At 39.5% G+C, this 19792-nt stretch overlaps 1 protein-coding gene across 1 annotated transcript in view; it reads right to left on the reverse strand.

Moving 5' to 3' along the window:
- Positions 1–19792, reverse strand: part of wake (ankyrin repeat and fibronectin type III domain containing protein wide awake) — a 727887-nt gene that overhangs the window by 703606 nt on the left and 4489 nt on the right. The window lies entirely within an intron of this gene.

Raw genomic sequence — 19792 nt, forward strand, 5'->3', positions numbered from 1 at the left:
TTGTCACATTAAAATTATATTCCATTGTATACGTTCGAAAGTGAGAGAAGCGACCGAGTACAATAATAATAATAATTATTATTATTATTATTATTATTATTATTATTATTATTATTATTACCACGATTATAATTATTTTAAAATAATAACTAATTGTAAACTAATAAAAATTTAACCAATTCTATTCGATTTTATTATTATATAAATAGGAAGACTTTGCTATACACTCTACCAGATGATTGAATATCCAGCCAACTGTTTTCCATTATTTCTACATTTCATGTTATTGTATTTTGTTATAAACTTTTACACACCTTATTGAAGAAAAGGATTTGAAAATTGTGGAAAAATATTTAGTCATAAAGTTTATGTTATGTGACTTATCACATAGCACTATATTTTTTTCAAAATTTCGGAAACTATGGAGCCATTTATACTTTGTATTAAATGGTATATTATGAAAATAATAACGTGGTTTCTGGATTTTGTACTAATGCAGTTTTTACTTTCGTTATTCTGTTCGAATGCTAAGAATTCTAAGAATAAAAGTAAGAAACTTTCTGTTTGTTTTTGTAACTTGAAATGAACGATAGCAATTTCCAAGGGGGGGGGGGCCTTCGACCGACCCTTTGAACCCATCCCCTCCCGACGCCCATACCTCACACGTATTCTCTCACCACGTCCCCCCGCCTGTCTTGCACAGTAAGCGCAGACCCATCTTTGTTTCTTCCGAGTAACATCGTCTGCCAGACTCCATTCCGGAGCTCTTAATTGAGTTGCGAGTACTTCCCTCCCTTTCCCCTCGGTAGTCTCAAGTTTTATTAAAAATTCCTGGTAAGTCTAATGGAGAAACATGAGAGGGGCATCAAGCCCTCTGATGGGAGAACGGCGTTCATCTGTTATAATCCCAGCGCTCATCGAATTCTGGAAATATTTGCAGTCCTCTGTGCCTAACATGCACCGTAAGGGTCCAATATGACATTTTCGTACAATTCCAGTGTCTAGCCTACATTTGAATATCTTGTAGTTTTTACCCCTTTTTACCTCTCAAGGTTACTGCCCTGGTGCCTTTAAAATAAACCAGGGCGTCAGATCAGCGGAATTTCGGTTCCCCCATTTATTTTTTCTTCCTTCTATACCTGTATGATGCTATAAAGCCACATCTGGTTAACGTCTCATGGGTATAGTAGACTAAGATTATCCAGGAGTTCCAGAAAACAAGCTTGGTTTACAAGTAAGATCTTATATGCTAGTAACTGCACAAAAGTATTGATTGATTTTGTTTATTTTACTTCGCTTTTCTGCCACTTTTGGCTAATCGCAACAATGAGGATGAGTGATGATATGATGAATCACAAAGAACACCCATTCCCAGGCAGGGGTTCGAAACCGGGATCTCTGGCATACTAGCGCGCTGTGCTAACCACTCAGCCAAATAAAAGTAATGACATCTGTTTGTTAGTAATAAGACGAAGATTGCAATGTGTTAGGACAGGGGGTAAAGGTTAACGTGAAAAGAGAAGGAAATAAGGAAAATATATCATTGAATAATCTAGCTTTGATGAAGATGGAACAAAGAAACAGAGTCAATGAAAGATTAGAACATTTCCCAGTATTCGAACCCAAGAATCTGCTACGCTAACAGCTCTATAATAAATCATAGGATCAGAAACTAAATCTTGAAAAATGTATCCATCTTTTTCTTAGTTTTAAGACCACTTTATGCACAGAGAGGTTCATCCTAGAGTTTAAATTGGGATCCGAACCACTATGTGTCTTCGCCGGGTATCAAACCCTCGACTTCTGTAATACAGGGTAGCTCAAAAAGTCACTTAACACCCTCAGTACAAGGCCACAGCAGCGCGCAACGTGGAAATGGTGATCACCAATCGTTGCCATGCCAAGGGGGAACCATATTGACGCCACTCGCACGGTCGGCGGCCATCTTGATGTCCGCCATCTTGAATTCAACTTCAGAATTTTAAATGGGAAGGGGGTGATATGATATATCAAATCAGGCTAGAATTTCACGAGAAATGCAATGGTGAAGGTTTTTTCGACGTATATTTAACCAGTAAAAAGTTATGACTGAATTCTTGTACCAATTAGCTCCTTTTCGATATGTTAGAAAAATGCCTTAAAATTTGTTTAGCGCATCGGTAATGCATCGAGATCAAAGTGATGTCTAGGGAGAGAAGTTCGTACGCCATTGCACACGATTTTAATCGGATACGTCCATGAAGAGCTGCGCATTATGAATGGTTGTCGCGAACAATTACAGCGTGCTGCTTCCATTAAATGAAAAGTCCTTCACAGTGACAAGGCTAATGTTTATGTTCATAAGGAAGTTCATAAACAGAATATTCAATGCTTTTTATCTGATAACCCATTTTCGTCAGTTCAAAGCTGAATGGTAGTGCTGGTAAGTTAATAGTGTGGCGTGCTGTGTGGAACACGATTGGTTAGTCAATTTTTCATCAACGGAACCTTAAATGCTTAGGGCTACTTGGATTTGTTAAATAAACAGGGTTTTTCATCATTGCTTATGGCAGAGGGTACTTTTTACAGAGTTTTTTTAATGGGGAGGAACACCAGAACACTATGGGAACGTTGCGAAGCAGTTTCTGTCCAAAGTTAGTTATCAGATGACAAGGGTCGCATATTCTGTTTATGAACTTCCTTATGAACATAAACATTAGCCTTGTCACTGTGAAGGACTCTTAATTCAATGGAAGCGTCACACTGTAAATTGTTCGCGACAACCATTCATAATGCGCAGCTCTTCGTGGATGTATCCAATTAAAATCGTGTGCAATGGCATGCGAACTTCTCTCCCTAGACATCACTTTGATCTCGATGCATTACCGATGCGCTAAACAAATTTTAAGGCATTTTTCTAACACCTCGAAAAGGAGTAAATTGGTACAATAATTCAGTCATAACTTTTTACTGGTTAAAGATACGTCGAAAAAACCTTCACCATTGCATTTCTCGTGAAATTCTAGCCTGATTTGATATATCATATCACCCCCTTCTCATTTAAAATTCTGAAGTTGAATTCAAGATGGCCGCCCACCGTGCGAGTGGCGTCAATGTGGTTCCCCCTTGACCTGAGAACGATTGGTCATCACCATTTCCATGTTGCGCACTACAGTGGCCTTGTACCGGAGGTGTTAAGTGACTTTTTGAGCCACCCTGTACAAGGCGACAACGTTAAAATTTTTATCCTACACTCTGATAAAGACGAAATACATATGTGTTAAGAGGTGTTACAAGTGGAAGATTCAACATGTTAGTGTTATGGAAACGACCTTTTAAAAGATACACTGAGATACTTTGCTCGACAATTCCCCTGGTGTTGGTCCTCTGATTTTGGTACGTTGAACCCTCAATGCCGATGCTTATCGCACAATATTAGACCATTCCGTGCTCCTCACCTTGTGATAACAGTTCGGAAGTGGTCATTTTTATTTCCAGCATGACAACGCTCCCGCTCATAAAGCAAGGGCCATAACCTGTGGCGATTTTCGTATTGTATTCTACTCGTAAAATACGTCACAGGTTCCCATCGCTTCGCGTAGAGAATAGTTACGCTACCTTGCATACTTTGTATACCTTGCTCGTGCTTACGCCTTTTATCGGTAGATGGTAGCACAGACACTGTGCGATCAACTATTCTCTCGGGAATTCAAATCAGTCGCACTCCCAGTTTCCAACAAATTTGTTAAGTTTGCATAAAAGCTGTTAGGTTCAAAATAAAGGAAGGAATAAATTAACAGTCGAACTCCGAGAACACTGGCGAGATGCACGCATCAGTCGAGTCACGCAACTTTGCGATGCAGTTGGATACGGCACTCCCACTCGACTCAAGGCAATGTATAATGTACGAAAGACTGAAGTGATATATTCTAGGGAATGGCATCGTGTTTTGGCATAAGGAGATTTTCGTTGTGTGTTTTCGACCGTAAGTACATATCATATTGTATATACTGAATTACATTAATTGCTTTCATTACGCATTTTGAAGTTAATGAACATTACGTGTATGCGGTCAAATTTGGTAGTTTCTTGACCGTTAGATAAGATTGCCTTGTATGTTTCGTACATTTGTGGGTTAGAATACTGTGCAACCCTTGAACTGTTAATCTGTGTTGCTTGAAGATTATGTGACATAGCTGCTCTATCAGATACACGGAACGGAACACGGGGTGAAAGTTCCTTACACTGTTTGACGCATGGTGACCTGTTGGACCAAGAAACATCGGCAATGATATCCGTAGTGATATAAAGGATACTTATTGGATGAATGAGTTTGGCCAGGGACGCCGACTTGTCAAAATTATTGGGGGGCTCTGATCACTGAAATAAATTAATAAATGACTCACTCTCTCCCTTTTTAAAGTTTTGGCCTCAGAGTTCGGAATCTCATAAAAGCCCACGATTCCCTCAAAAATATCAAAATTTTTATTCACAGTTCTAATGCAGAATATTAATTGTCCACGGATGGATAGTCACTAGTTTCGTCAACCATAATAGCAAAATATTCCCGACTTTTAATATCTGCTACCACGGAGCGCAAAACAGATCTCCCTAATATATCAATGATCTCGTTCTGAATGTCATGTTAGAGCCATTTGTAGCCCGAACGTCCTATCCACTACCCTAGTTCATGCACATCGTCTCTTGAAACTCTTTTTAGTAAAAATTTTAACAATACTCATAATTACATACTTAGTATATAATAATAAGTCATGTGTTTTGCTGTCTCTGGTCATAGCCCCCCCCCCAAAAAAAAAAATTGATGGTTTAGCGGTCTCAGACCCCCAAATTGATGGTCTAGAACATTTCGAATGTGTATTTAAAGTTAAGTCATGTGGCACAATTCAAGTAAACTTTACAAGAGAAGCAAAATAAAACATTAGATCCTCTAAAGCAAAATTATTTGGGGGCTCTGCCCCCACATCGTTAACATTGGAGGGGGCTCGAGCCCCCCCCCCTCCAAGCCCCATGGAGTCGGCGCCTATGGGTTTGACGATGCCTTTTTGACCATATTGCCATTTCATGACGACGGGCAACGTTTGTGAAGCAGGTATATGTCGTTACGTCATAAACCGTAATTATATTGTGAAGTACCTATAGACATAAAAGAACGTAATTGACTGCAATTAGTAATTAACAATATTTCGTAACTATCACTGATATGTCGCATATTCCCGTTACGCGCGTATTACGAGACAGCCTTCATGCAAGTTAAAGGCGTAATGAAATTACGTAAGCCTATCCTCGGCAAAATGACGTCCTTAATTGTGAAAGAGCATTGGTTTATCCTTTGTCAGATCCCTTGTTAATTTTGCACTAGTTATACCTGTTCCTATTACAGTGTGTAACTGCGAAGGTAGTATTTTTATGGAACATTATATAAATTAAAGAATGCAATAAGTAGTTGGAAAAAGGTACCTTCTGGAACACGTCAAACTAATGTATTAGCAATTGCAATTTGTACCAAAGATATTTAGGCTATTGCGCAGGCGCAACTGTTACATGTACGTGTGTACATGCAACTATGTTATGATGAATCAATTTAAAATCATTGTTGATAATTTTGAACATTTATGAAACCAGTGCATGACGCGAATGAATACGTCATCATAAAATGTATTAATTGATTTAATGATTCTTTCAATTTTGCAATCTTGTTATTTGCTCTTGTAAGGAGTTGACGAAGGCGACAATTGAAAATAAATTCTTGTTCTCGTTAAAATTTAGATCAATACTGCTTCTTTCTTGGCAAAAGCTAAATTTGCAAGTACCTCTACCTTGTCTATTGGTTAGTTGGTTGTGATAACAATATAAGAGTGTTATTTAATAATAGTGTTTCTTTTACAACTTGTGAAGCAAATACACGTTCTTGAGTTTTCAGGCTATAATTGAAAGTGACAATGCATTTGGAAGTATTTCTTGGCGTTGTTTGATATTCCAATAAAGGGTATAGAAGCGAACGTTTTACCCCGTGTTCATTGCTTCTACCAAGAGACTTTCTACGATACTTTGGTCATTTAACAAAATATTGGACGGTATTTTAAATATTATTGGAAATGTTTGATGCTTTTTGTAATATAAAAATCTCAGCAATTTTTCTGAGATTTGCAATTTGGTGCCCTTCAGAGCACCCCCACCCCACACACACACACATTTTCTGCTGTAGTTTACTTGACACGAGCACTTTCAGTTTAAGTTTAGTCCTCTTTGCATAAATAATACAAGCCCCGGTGAAGCCCCGAAAAATTGCAGTGTATTAATGCTAACAGTACTAAACCTAACAAGCCTAATCTATGAGCAGTAAAAACAAAGGCATTACGTCAGAACACGAAGGTGTCTGGTTTGCGTGCGATGAGTGAGATCCGAGGCGACACGTGAAGCTTGTTGTGTCGCTTCGATTTGAAATATTCCATTGATTACTTAGGATTCAAGAAGCAGCACGTGTCGCTTCGGTCTGAAAGCTTCCCTAAGATGTTTAATTGTTCAGTCATATAAGTCAATTCAATATGAATTGATGAGGAATTGTAGCTATCCTGGCGACGTGATTCGAACAAGTGTTCCCGGGTTACCAGCCATGTTAAACTAACGCCGATTTAACCCGAGAACACTTGTTCGAATGAATTGAGGACAGGCAGTGCCATCTATTGTTCAAGTGCTTACTTACAAGCTCTTTGGGAAATACGCTACAACCACCTTCATGCTATACATGTCTCTCTATGCACAGCTAAGCCAGTCTGTCCTTTGCTTAGAAAATCTAGCAGCACTCCGTACCTGGCATGCTCATGAATATTTCAACTAATTAATCGATCTCCGATCAATCACTGCCTGAGAATGAGCTAGCTTAAGCCGTTCCCGTCGCTTCCCTCCTAATCCCGGCAATTCCCGTTCGTTCCCGGAATCCAAATCACGACCATAAAGCAGGAATCGTGGTGCCTGAGGCGATCCCGAACCCAGTCGGGCAGAAATCGTTTATCGATTTCGGCGAATCTGGACAAAAAGAGATGCTAAGGTTAAGTGCCGTGAAACTGATCGAGGACTCAAGATATCGGCGTTGTTTGTAGATAACAAAACGCTCTGGCGGACGGTGGATAATGAATTTGCTTTCCCACATTGCTTCAGCAACCGGTCCGAAGGGTGTGAGAACATGGACTACCAGAAGCTTTCTCTCTTTAAATTAATGTATTTATGTTTGTATTCTTTTACTATTATTTTACATCGTGGCGATGTGGATGAAAGAAAGGTAAATTCATGGAATACGTGAAAGACCACAAAAACAACGATAATTCCTGGTAACGCCGTCTCCTTGTAATCAACGTGTCCTGGGTTTGATTTCCAGTGGAGGCTCATAGTGGTTCGGATCCAAGTTTAAACTGTAGGTCTAGTCCCGATTAGCCTATATGTGTAAGAAGTGCACTTGAAACAACAAATCAAAAATGCCTTATGCAGGACTTGCAGCTATGAGCCCTGAAACCATATCGCGCTACGTTAACCACTTCGCTATTGAGTTTCAAAAAAAAAAATATTGTAATTATTATTTTTATTTATTACACTCTTAGGCCTGTCAAGGGCGTAGTAGTAATCAAAGGGTCCTGGGTTCGATATCCGGTGGAAGCACATTGAACGATCCTACTTCCTACTGTACGTCCAGTCACGATAAGCCTACCTTGCATAAAGTGGAGTCAAGACAAAAAGCTCAAAATACGAGGGTAAGTCAAAAATTATCTACACTTTTGCCACAACTCTTCTCAGGTTGGCCACACTGCCTTCAGCGCTTGTGTGCTATGAGATTGTACTTTTGTGGTCATGTGGCCGAGGTTTGAACTTAATCGCTCCACTTTTCTTTCTTTTGTTACAGATTAAACATGGCCGCTCCACTGGCAGTATGCACCAAGGAAGAACAGGGATAACTGATCCGATTTCTCTGGTCTGAAGGTGTGTCAGGGACTGAAATTCATCGCAAGCTTTCCATACATCTGATGATGTCAGAAGAATCTCTTTGGATGATGGGTGACCATTGGTTCATCAGAATCATCTCTCAAGCTTGTTGAATCTTCCCATCAGTGGTGGAGGTTGATGGGCATCCTACGCTTCGTGTTTCACGCTTGTCCAGCCATTTTTAAACCTTTCGATCAACTTATACACAATTCTACGTGGTAAACCGCTGTCCCTGTATTGTACTGAAAGCCTGCGATGAATTTCAGTCCCTGACACACATTCAGACCAGAGACTTGGTGCATACTGCCAGTGGAGCGGCCACGTTTAATCTGTAACAAAAGAAAGAAAAGTGGAGCGATTAAGTTCAAACCTCGGCCACATGACCACAAAAGTACAACCTTATAGCACACAAGCGCTGAAGGCAGTGTGGCAAAAGTGTAGATAATTTTTGACTTACCCTCGTATTATTTCACTATGCATACATGTTGATATTTTGACTGTGATTCGGTACATTGTACGTTCAAGTCGATGAATGAATGAAATAAAACTTCTGGATGCGTCAGTACTTGGGCTATTTGCACCCGTCACAATAGATTGGGCAAAGCCTCTTACCATGACTAGAATCAACGCCGGTTTCTGAAGACTAAAATTCCATTCCCTACTCAGCACATATAAAGGGCAAAACACGTAAAAACACAAAACCCTACAAAGGAATATACAGACTGTAGGTTCAGACGCCAGAGCCTCGTTAGCCTACCACATTGCAGTTATCGGGCTGTACTACGTGGAAGTGAGTTTGACTTTTCGGTGTTATACTGACATAAAACAATTTTTTCAAAACCATAAAACATTACCTTATATGGTAATGAAGTATTGTGTGCGTGTTCATATTAGCTGTACTTGACAGCTTATAAAGTAATCTTTGGAATAACCAAAAGGCGTATGTAAAAAATTGCGATTTTGAGCTACGCCTGTTTAAAGCATTCTCATTGGCTGGTAGCTTTTTGGGGTAGTAAATAATCTGTGCTGGTTAGGTTAGGCTTGTTGGGTTTGGTTCTCGTAGAAGAAGAAGACGAAAAATGGTTGTAGCAACAATACTGACCTTATATAGGGTGTTCCGTATAGGGCGCCGAATTAGAAAATTAAATAAAAATAGGGAAAAGATCATGAAAAAAATATATTTCACATAAGCAGTAACATCTCCCATTTACGTATGAAAGACAATGTCAGGCATATGTCCACCCCAACTGAGTCTGCATGCATTTATACGCTCCACAAAATTATTGATAACCCTCTCGCAGATGTCTGTCCCGATGCCTCCAATCACCCGTATGATTTCCGCCTTCACTTCCAAAAGGGTTCGTGGTTTGTTGGCGTACACCTGTGATTTTACAACCTCCCATAAGAAGAAATCACAGGGTGCAAGATCACACTCCGCCTGCCAAAACCCACCCCACACAGTCGTTCTCAGCGGATGGATGGATTTCACCCTCCTGGATTATTCTAGGATTTTTCTGAAGGAAACCACAACTAACGAGTCAAAACAATAGAGGCTACATTAATCGGCATGAGAACAGATGCCAACATTGGTAAGAACGGTTTGCCAAGCTCGAAACAAAATAATAGCACTCGATTCAAATTCGGCGTCCTATACGGAACACCCTTTAGAATACAACAAGAATAAGGGGTAAAAGACATGCAAAATCCATTTACAAATCCAGCATTTAGTATGACGGCGCTCACTAATGCAATAAAAGTTTAAATCTATTTCAGGACAGTAAGATTTCGATATATTACGATAGAAGAACAACACGGAGTTTTAACTTTATTACCAACGCAAGTACCAGGGGCTCCTGCAACAGTGGGACCAGTGTTGCCAAGTTGGCCCTTTTGAGTATGTACTCAGCCCCAAAATTCAGCAAAAGCCCCAAGGGGCTTTTTAGCCCTACAGAGAGAAATCATGCTACAAATCTAGCCCTTTCAGTAATGAAATGTTTTTTTCTTGGGTTTTTTTTTTTTTTTGTATTTTCAGTAAAGTAAACTCATATTTTCAGCTTAATAAGAACCACTGCAACACTGCAAAGAAGAATTCACTTAACCGACTTGCTCTGCACCAAATGGGGAGCAGGTAGCAAGTGCACATTGTCACATCCCCTTGTTTCTGGTTTTGGTACATAGGAGGCGACTCCATGGGGCCTGGGGGGGCTCGACCCCCCGCAATGATAACGATGTGGGGCAGAGCTCCTCTAATAATTTTGCTTAAGATGATCTAATGTATTATTTTGCTTCTCTTGTAAAATTTACTCTGAATTGTGCCACATGAACTTAACTTTAAATACACATTTGAAATGTTCTAGACTATCAATTTGGGGGGCTGAGACCGCTAAACCATCAACTTTGGTGGGGCTAGACCAGAGACAGCAAAACACATGACTTATTATTATATACTAAGTATGTAATTATGAGTATTGTTAAAATTTTGACTAAAAAGAGTTTCAAAAGACGATGTGCATGAACTAGAGGAGTGGATGGGACGTTCGGGCTACAAATGGCTCTCACATGACATTCAGGACGAGATCATTGATATATTAGGGAGATCTGTTTTGCGCTCCGTTGTAGCAGATATTAAAAGTCGGGAATATTTTGCTAATATGGTTGACGAGACTTGCGACATATCCATAGAACTGTGAATCAAAATTTTGATATTTTTGAGGAATTCATGGGCTTTCATGAGATTCCGAACACTGAGGCCAAAGCTTAAGAAAGGGAGAGAGAGTGATTCATTCATTATTTCAGTGATCAGAGCCCCCCCAATAATTTTGACAAGTCGGCGCCCCTGTTTTGGTATGCTGTGTAGCCCGAGGCAAATTACGGATAGCTTCGATTCCAGGAAATGCGAATCTTTGTTCAGTTGCATTGCATCTGGTCCTTGAAAGTTCACAGAAATGCGGTGCGGAATCGACGAATCGTTCGTAACAGTGAGGCTCGACCAGAGACTATACCGCGTTTGTTACAACCTGTCCCGGTTCCCGCGCAAGGCGATCGCTGGCTTCTCTCCGTGCTGGGGAAAGTCAAAGCCAGGCAGCCAATTAAAATACGCAACGTGGCAACAGCGTCTACGTAAGCGCCTGTCTTCTGGCTTCCATTCGCTCCTCGCTGTCCAGCAGACGATTTTTTCCTCGTTTCTCATTGGCACCGAAACTGTCGAGCGATCCCTAGCTCGGGAAACGGGACAGGTTCTACCAAACGCGGTATAGTTCGTGCATGCGTGTGTGTGTGTGTGTGCGTGCGTGTGCATATATATGCGAAGCAGGAATATGCCGAAAACCCAATACCATGCCAATACTCGCAGAATTTCGTTTGGAGTGGCTGAAGAACAAAAATTACAAAGGATGATTGGTTATTCAAGGTAAGAACATTTAATTTAGTTGAGCGTATGCCCCGTATCTTGACAGTTCATTAGTTGTGGTTCTTGAGTTTCAGAAACTTTGCACCAAAACACCCAAGAATTAAGAACTAGATTTTTTTTCACTACGCAGCCGCACCTTTGTAAATCTAGCCCCTTGGATGTGAATTTTAGCTCCATTTTGGGTGCGATTTAGCCCGTTTTTCTCTCGTGCTGTTGGCAACACTGAGTGGGACAACGTGGAAAGAGAAAAATAAGGACATTCACGATTCCGCATATTCCCCATGATGATGTAGTACTGCCAGAGGAAGTGCAAGGTTATTGTTATACCCAGGTTATTATCAGAAGATGTGAATACTGTAAAGAACATGGGCGAGTGCACACACACTTTCATTTGGAGCAAGAAACACTACATTGACAAGAGACTTGTCCGCGTATCATGTCAGAGGTGTAAATGACTAAAGAGATGACGCGCTCACCTTAATTTAAAATATAGTCAATAGTCAGTAGGTGCATACGGATCTCATTCGTCCTTATACCGTATTCCAGAGTGAGAATTGCTGACGCAGTCGAAAAGAAATGTTTGACCTGCCCCAACGCTTGATCGTGACACCAAATCTAAAGGATTAGGATCTTGACAAGGCATTCGATGGCGCCATAAATTCTGCAGGCAAAGGCACGCGATGGGGAGTGGTCAATAGGATCCGTCTCTCCGAATGTCACCACGAGAAACGTGAAGGAATCTACCGCTATGTTACTCAATCATGGGAAGAACCAACCACCCCATGCTGGAGTAAATCACGGATGGACTAACAGAGAGCATTGGCGTAGCCAGAGGTTTTTGAAGGGGCGGAAGGGGCTACAGAGAGAAACGTTTGTTTGGAACCAAGGAATGGTTTCTCGTAACAAAGTACAGTAAAACTTCGTTAATCCGGACCCCGATAAGTTGGACAGGTAAAAGGCAAAACAAAAAAGCAGAATGCGAGGTTTTAAATGTGGCTAGAAGTCAACAAGAGCACTTCCCAAAGAAAAGACAGTCAACGACTGATGAAATTCTTTTTCCCGCAGACTTTGTACTGTACATAGTGTATTTAGGCCTATGCCCTTTGAATACACCATAATAAACGTGTTTTGTTGCTATAAACGGAGTTTTAATGCCTTTCTACTGTTCTTTTAGGTTATTTCAGTTAATCCGGACTTTCGTTAAACCGGTCAACTTATCCCCCCATTAGTCCGAATTAACGAGGTTTTACTGTAGTTGCTTCATTTGATTTGATTTCTATTATTTAGCGCCACTTTTCTACTACTTTTGGCTAATTGCAGGATATGATTAAATTGATGAAGGAACATTCACAAAGAACACCCATGCCGAGGCCAGGATTTGAATCCGGGACCCCTGGTGTCGTAGGGCTCTGTGCTAACCATAAAGTTTGATGCAAATTGGCCAAGTTGATGCCAAAAACTGGCCGTAAAGACAGAACAAAACGGATGCTATATCCTTTCGTCTTTCTTGCGTTCATCTTCTCTTCCCCTTCGATCTTGATTCTTTCATTTTTCCTCTTTTTACCTCCCTTCTTTCTTTCTTCGCGTTTCTCAATCTCTCTCTCACGTTTTCCTACCTCCCTTTATTTCTTTATCTGTTAATTCCTCTGTTATCTTCTCTCTCTTTCTTCCTTTGTCTCCTTCGTGATCTTGTATCTTCTTATTCCTGTCTCTCTGTCCTGCTCACACTCTTTCGCTCCTTATTTCCCTTTCCCTTTCTTCCTCTATCATCCCACTCTTTCTCTACGTGTTTCACTCTTTCGTTTCGGTCAGCGTAATGTGCAACGAAGCCAGAGGTGTTTGGTTAAAACTCCTTGAAAAGCATGCGTTGCTTTTAAGTCAACTTTATGCAGTAAAATACTAATTGAGACTGCACTTACAGTTTAAAACGGGATCAGAACCATTATGTGGCCTCGCTTGGTATCGCACCCGGGACCCATTCATTACGAGGGCTGCTGGAAAAGTTTCTGCAATCACTATGAAAAAGACATGTAAAATTTTGGAAATGGCTTTACTGTTTTTTCAAAGTATTCACCCTTAAGATCGATACACTTTTGCATACGCTCAAACCAATTTTGAAAGCATTTTTTTCCACTCAAGCTGATACTGAAGCAATCATTTGCTTGGCAGCTCCTTGAACTAACAACTTTTGTTTGTTTCGTCTCACTTTGAAACACCCAAACAGTGGATTGCTGTTTAGTTTCGGGTTCGTATGAATAGATCCAAGTTTCGTCCCCAGTAACGATGTAGTACACCAAATTTGACTTGCCTCGGTTGAATTTTTTGAGCATTTCTTTACACCAATTTACACGAGCCTGTTTTTGAGCTTTGGTCAAGTTGTGGGGGATCCAACGGCTTGAAAGTTTCCGTACGTTCAGATGACCATGCAAAATCGTATGTATTGCTTCCATGTCACTGTTCAAGGATGCCTGAATCTCACGGTATGTCACATGCCGATCTCTCTCAATCGTTTCACGCACAGCATCAACATTACTGGCAACAACAGACGTGGATGGACGACCTTCACGAAATTCATCACTGAGAAATGTGCGACCACGCTGGAATTCGGCAAACCAATTGTACACAGTCCTATTGGATGGTGCTTGGTCCAAAAGCCAAATGTAGTCGCTCGGTGCATTGTTTCGGTGTTAAACTACATTTGAAATCATAAAAAAGCATTGTCCGAAAGTGTTCACGAGAAATTTCCATTTTTCACACGAAACTACTTCTTCAAACTGCTGTAAAAAATAAACGAATAGGCTTAAACAAACAATCAAAGATAACATAAAAGAGGTCTATCCTTCCAATTTTTATAATAGCGGAACACTAGCGCCACTGTTGGTGGTAGTTTGCAGAACCTTTTCCAGCAACCCTCGTATAAGTCGACGCCATTAGTACTATGCTATCCCAGGAGCCATAGGCGTATCTTGGCGGAGACAAGGAGAGGCACTTGCCCCCCCCCCAAAAAAAAATTCAGTTTGATTAAAATTTTCAAGTTGATAATACCTTTGTTAACCTCGTGGGACCTGACAAACAAAATAATTAAGAGTAATATTTGTGATTTTGCAAATATCACAGTTACAAAGTTGAGCTCCAAGTTCGATTCTGCCCCCTCAAAATTAGGCCCATGCCAGAAGCTCTGGATATAACATTGCGTTTGTCCCATCGTCCATTTCATTATTCATCCTAATGGACGCGACTAACCAAAGAGGCAGAAAAGCAACGGAAAAATATTCGAAATAGAATAATTCTTTCATTCTTCCTCCTTCCCTACATCCTTTATTTCTTAATATATCTTCTCTCCGTCCCTCTCTTTCTATATTTTATTATCTTTATTTATTTTTATACATATTTAGCTCTTCTCTCTTCCTTTATATCAGTCATCCTCCCTCTCTTTTTCTTTTTTCGGGCCCCTTTATCTATTTTTCTCTCGGCTTTCCTGTCTTGCTTGCTGTTATTTTATTTCTTGTTTCTTTGTCTAAATGCTTCTTTTTTTCTTTCGTGTCGGCGTAACGGTCTACTAAGACAGAGGTGTCTGGTTCAAACTCTGAACAAGGATGGTTGTAACATTGTCTTTGCCTCACCATCCATTTTATCGTTCTTCTACATCGTCGCGATCCATCAAAGAGGCAGAAAATCAATGTAAAATAGCCGTCCTTTGACCCTGTCTCTCACTCTCTATTTTCCTCTTCTCAATTTTCTTCATCTTAGACATCCTCTTCTTCTCAATATATTTTCTTCCCTTCTCATTTCTTTATTTGTCCATCACAGGACCGAAGTCCCATTTATGCTGAACATAATGTACACAAAGATAATGTGAATAATATACACAAATGTTAACAATCATGTTAATACATAAAATAATGTTAAAAAATTTGATAGTGTGACAACGTATAAATACGGTTATACTCCTTTACAGACAAATCCGATAATATATAATGTTTTACAGTATTTTGCGTATAATAACATTACATGAATCGAAAAATATGTCCAAATCATGGACTAAGAATAACTCATTAAATGATTCCTGAACACTTACTATTGGCGAGTTTTTGTGTATGTTTAACCTTGAGAATGGCGTGTAGAAAGGTGTTCTGTTCCTCACTGTAAAAGGTGTTACATGGGAGTTTATTCTCTCTAACGGCTCAGAACATAGCCAATCTTCTCTTACAAATTTACGTAAAAACATTAGATCATTAAAATCTCTTCTGTCTTTCCAGGTATTGAGACCAAAATGGCTACATAAAGTTACATAATTTCTATTATGATATTCAAAATTGCTTTTAAAGCACAACCATTTGAAAATTTGCATTTGTACCTTTTCACGTGTCCTCTCAAGTCCTATGCTGAGGATTCCAGATTGAACTGCAATATTCTAACATCCGGCGAATTAGTGAGATGTACAATCCTGTTTACCGTTGAGGCTGAAAAATTATGGAAAAAGTTTCTCCTGATAAAACCTACAAGTATCAGACTTCTTTTTATGATCGCTTGATAATGACAATTAAATGTTCAGTCAGAAGTAAACGTAACGCCTACTTCTATGGCATTGTTTGTTCGTTGAACTATTTTATTGTCTATACTATAGTCGTAAGAGAACTCTTTTCTTACTACTAAAAGTTACAATCTTGCACTTATTATCCTTTCATTCATTCTTCCTATCTCCTCTCATTCTTCCTGTTACTCAATCCCTTTCTTCCTGTCCCTTGTTTCATTGTCTCGCTCATTCTCTTTCCCATTTCTTCCTCAGATGTTTTCTCTTTCTCCACACCCTTATTTTTTCTATCATTCATTTTACTATCTCCCTTCTTTCTTCCTCTTACTCAATCTCTATCTTTCTGTGTTTCCCTGTCTCGTTCACTATCCTTATTTCTCTTCTCCCTTCTCTCTGCCCCTTATTTCTTTCATTCTGTCTTCCTATTCTCTACCTCCTTTCTTTCTTTATTCCTGTTACTCGCTCACTCTCATTCCTAATTTCATTTTCCCCTTTCTTCCTCCGATGTTTATTTTCACTACCTCTTCTTTTCTGTTTCATTCTTGCGGCCAGCGTAACGTGTCACGAAGACAGATGTGCCTGGATGTAAAAATAGACGAAATTGACGCACTTCTCTCATTACGCTTTTTACATCCACCATAAACAATCAATTGTATTAAAATGTATAAAATTTTAATTTCCAGGCCATTTGGGTTGGCAGGAGGCTGGATTAAAGATAATTTCCCGACTGGCTAATGCCCACCCGCTGGCGACGCCAGACTATTTAAGTCAAGTGGAATCTAAAACTTTGTTGGAGCGTCAGCTTTAGAAGCGATCACGTCCTTATGCAAATGGCCAGGGTGGGCGTCACATCATCTCGGAATGTCTCCCGTGGAAATGGTTCCGGACTGATGACGTGGCCATATTTCCCGTCGCCGGGAAGTGCATTAATGCGAAACGAAATGTCCTTGTTGTGAGGGATTTAATCTCTCCGTCGTGGCATTAAGCATCTCTGCCTTTAAGCGGTTTCCTCCCACTGGGCAGATTTCTTCATCAAGGGATGCTACACTGGTCTCATAAGCAGGGGCGCCAATTCTTGAAAAACATTTGGGGCCGGTTGTATGAACATCACTAACTGGAGATCAGATTTGACCTACGATCCGGTAGTGAACTAAGTTCAACCTTCTATCATGTTGTATAAAGCCAACTGTCGATTTGTCGATCTTAGATCAAATCCTGATCTTGGGTCAAAGAAATACATTTGGCAACGTGGCAAATCCAGACATGTTGCTAGTGTGCCTGTGATGTTGCCAATTGTCCAACACTGAACAGCAAACATTTTAAAGTCGGTTTCGGAAAATGCATGTATTTATTATTTGAATAAAGAATAAATCTGAGGTTCTGGACGTAGTAAATATTCGAACATGTTGCAAATTTAGTAACATCACGTAAATTAGATACTAAACGGCCATTTATTGCTTGTGCACGTTCCACGTGGATGATTTGATCTTGACAACGAAAGCAACTATCGGTTCTCGGTTGCAAAGGGGAGAAAATATGCTTGCATAAATAAAATAAAAAAATAAAAATATGTATTTCTTTTTAATGCTAAAAAGAGATATAACAACTTTCTTATACTCGGATTTGGAGCTATTGTTCATGTAAGGAGATGATTATTATATTTATTTTGTGATTACACGACATGTTACAGATGGACCATTAGTTCCTGTAAGTAATTACGGAATTTTCCTTGCACGTGAATAGCCTACGTTGTGAAATGTAAATTATGTTTGCGTTTTCCCGAATGGAAAGAAATATTGAAACAACAGTGGCGCTTGTCCTCTCGGATGTAAATTATGCACAAAACAAATAATATTCGAAATAAAATATGTGTCATTTATATATCAGGAGGGGAGAAAGCTTTACCAACTAAAATGCAACGTGCTCGGTTCATAAAGAAGTAGATATATACACTACAACCAAAGTTACATGATCTGTTCCATTCTGCGGACAACATTGAATTGCAATAACACTTGGCTGGATGCAGTAAAGCGAAATGGTAATATTTTTATACTCCCTCTTCATCCCAACGCAAGTTTTACAATGATGATATATCAACAAGAAAATGTAAGCGGGTCTATTTTCGGTTTGTATCAACATTCGATTGTTCTCAAGTTACTTTTCTCTGATCGTGCAATTAAACAATGTTACAATATGCTCTTGCAGTCATTTAAGGCAAATTTCAATAAAAAATACATGGTATTTGAAACAGTAAATAACAATGACACACGAGGAAAGAAAGAAAAATGGAAGAAATATTGATCATTGTTCACCTCGTTGTGCATGCTTCTTCCTTATTATTATGGAAACAGGATATATGAAGTAATTTTCCCATCTTGCCACATACGTTCACTTGCAACACATTTTACAAGCAAATATTCGTTAGTACAGCCATGTTACAACAGCTGATCTACGGTCAATGTCTGCTGATCGGAGAAAAATCGCGGATCAACTTTGATCGCAGATCGCAGGGACTGGATCTCAGTTCAACTTTTATACAACACAAAATCAGAGTTCAGCGTGACTGCAGATCAATTTTACTTACTAATCCATTATCAACTGTTTTATACAATCGGGCCTGTGTGGGCTCAAACACGTTTAAAAGACATCTCGCAAATCCACCCTTGCGAACACTACTAGGCAAATGTATTCTTTGCAACACTGGGAGGTTTTATGGGAGCTGAATTTTCTTAAACAGGGTGACTACCAAAATAAGACATCCAAAAATCTTGACTTTTTCTTGACCTTTTTCCCCTTTTTAACATTTATTTAATCGCCCCCTACTTAAGTGTAGCTGGAAATTAAGAAAATATATATTTTTATTCAATGAAAAACCTTACCACAAGACAAGATGAAAACTGAAGCTGTACTTTAACAAGAGATTTAGATTTGCTTTAATTATTAATGCATGTAAAAATTAATGCTTTAGACTTCATGCTAGATGGAGAATGGTCACGTTACTTTGTTTAATACTTTTACAAAACATCACACATACAAGAATATAATTCTTAAGAAACAATGTGAACAAACCTTACCCACAACTCAATACTATTTTAGATTCCCAAATATTCAAATTTATTTGTTTGTTCATTTGAGTTGGTGTCTTAATTCCACTTTATGCGCAGTAAGGCTAATCGGGACTGGACCTACGCTTTAAAGTAGGATCCGAACCACTGTGCCATGTGCCTCCATCGGGTGTCGAACCTGGGACCCCTTGATTACAAGGCGACGACGCTATTATTCAATTTTATCAAATCCCATTACAGGTACATACGTAACAATGTAAATTCACTATACTGTAAAAAAAATAGCAAAAATTCTTGACCGAAAGCATAATTCTTGGACTTTCTCTTGACTTTCTTGACCTACCTGTTGATTTCTTGACTTTTTCTTGACTGGTAGACACTCTGTTAAAGCATGTTTCCAGTTGGAAAAGCCAGAAAATATTAAACTAAACCCCCTTGATTCAAAAAGTTAATAGTTTCTTTACCATTAGCTTCCTTTCATACTTTATGTACCATCACTTCTTTTTTTTTTCATTTTCATTGCAAAAAAATTCACAGATGTTTGCCCTGCAATGAATTTGGAGAAGTTCTGCCACCAGGGTTCGGGACGATGGGGATTTAAAAATGATTACAAGAAATTTGGTAAGGGAACGCCCGTGCCAAGGACAGGAAATCAAACCCGGAAACTTTCGGAAGTGAGTCGACCACTCGACACCCCTTGCCACCGAGGCGGCACCTATGTAACGAAGTAATATAAGATTGTATGGGGACGGTGACAGTATTTGACTTTGGCCTAGGGCAAAATATCTGTGTCCTTGGACAATGTGCGAA

This window comes from Lepisma saccharinum, chromosome 24 (assembly GCF_977018435.1).
Source record: "Lepisma saccharinum chromosome 24, izLepSacc3.1, whole genome shotgun sequence".
Classification (NCBI taxonomy): domain Eukaryota; kingdom Metazoa; phylum Arthropoda; class Insecta; order Zygentoma; family Lepismatidae; genus Lepisma; species Lepisma saccharinum.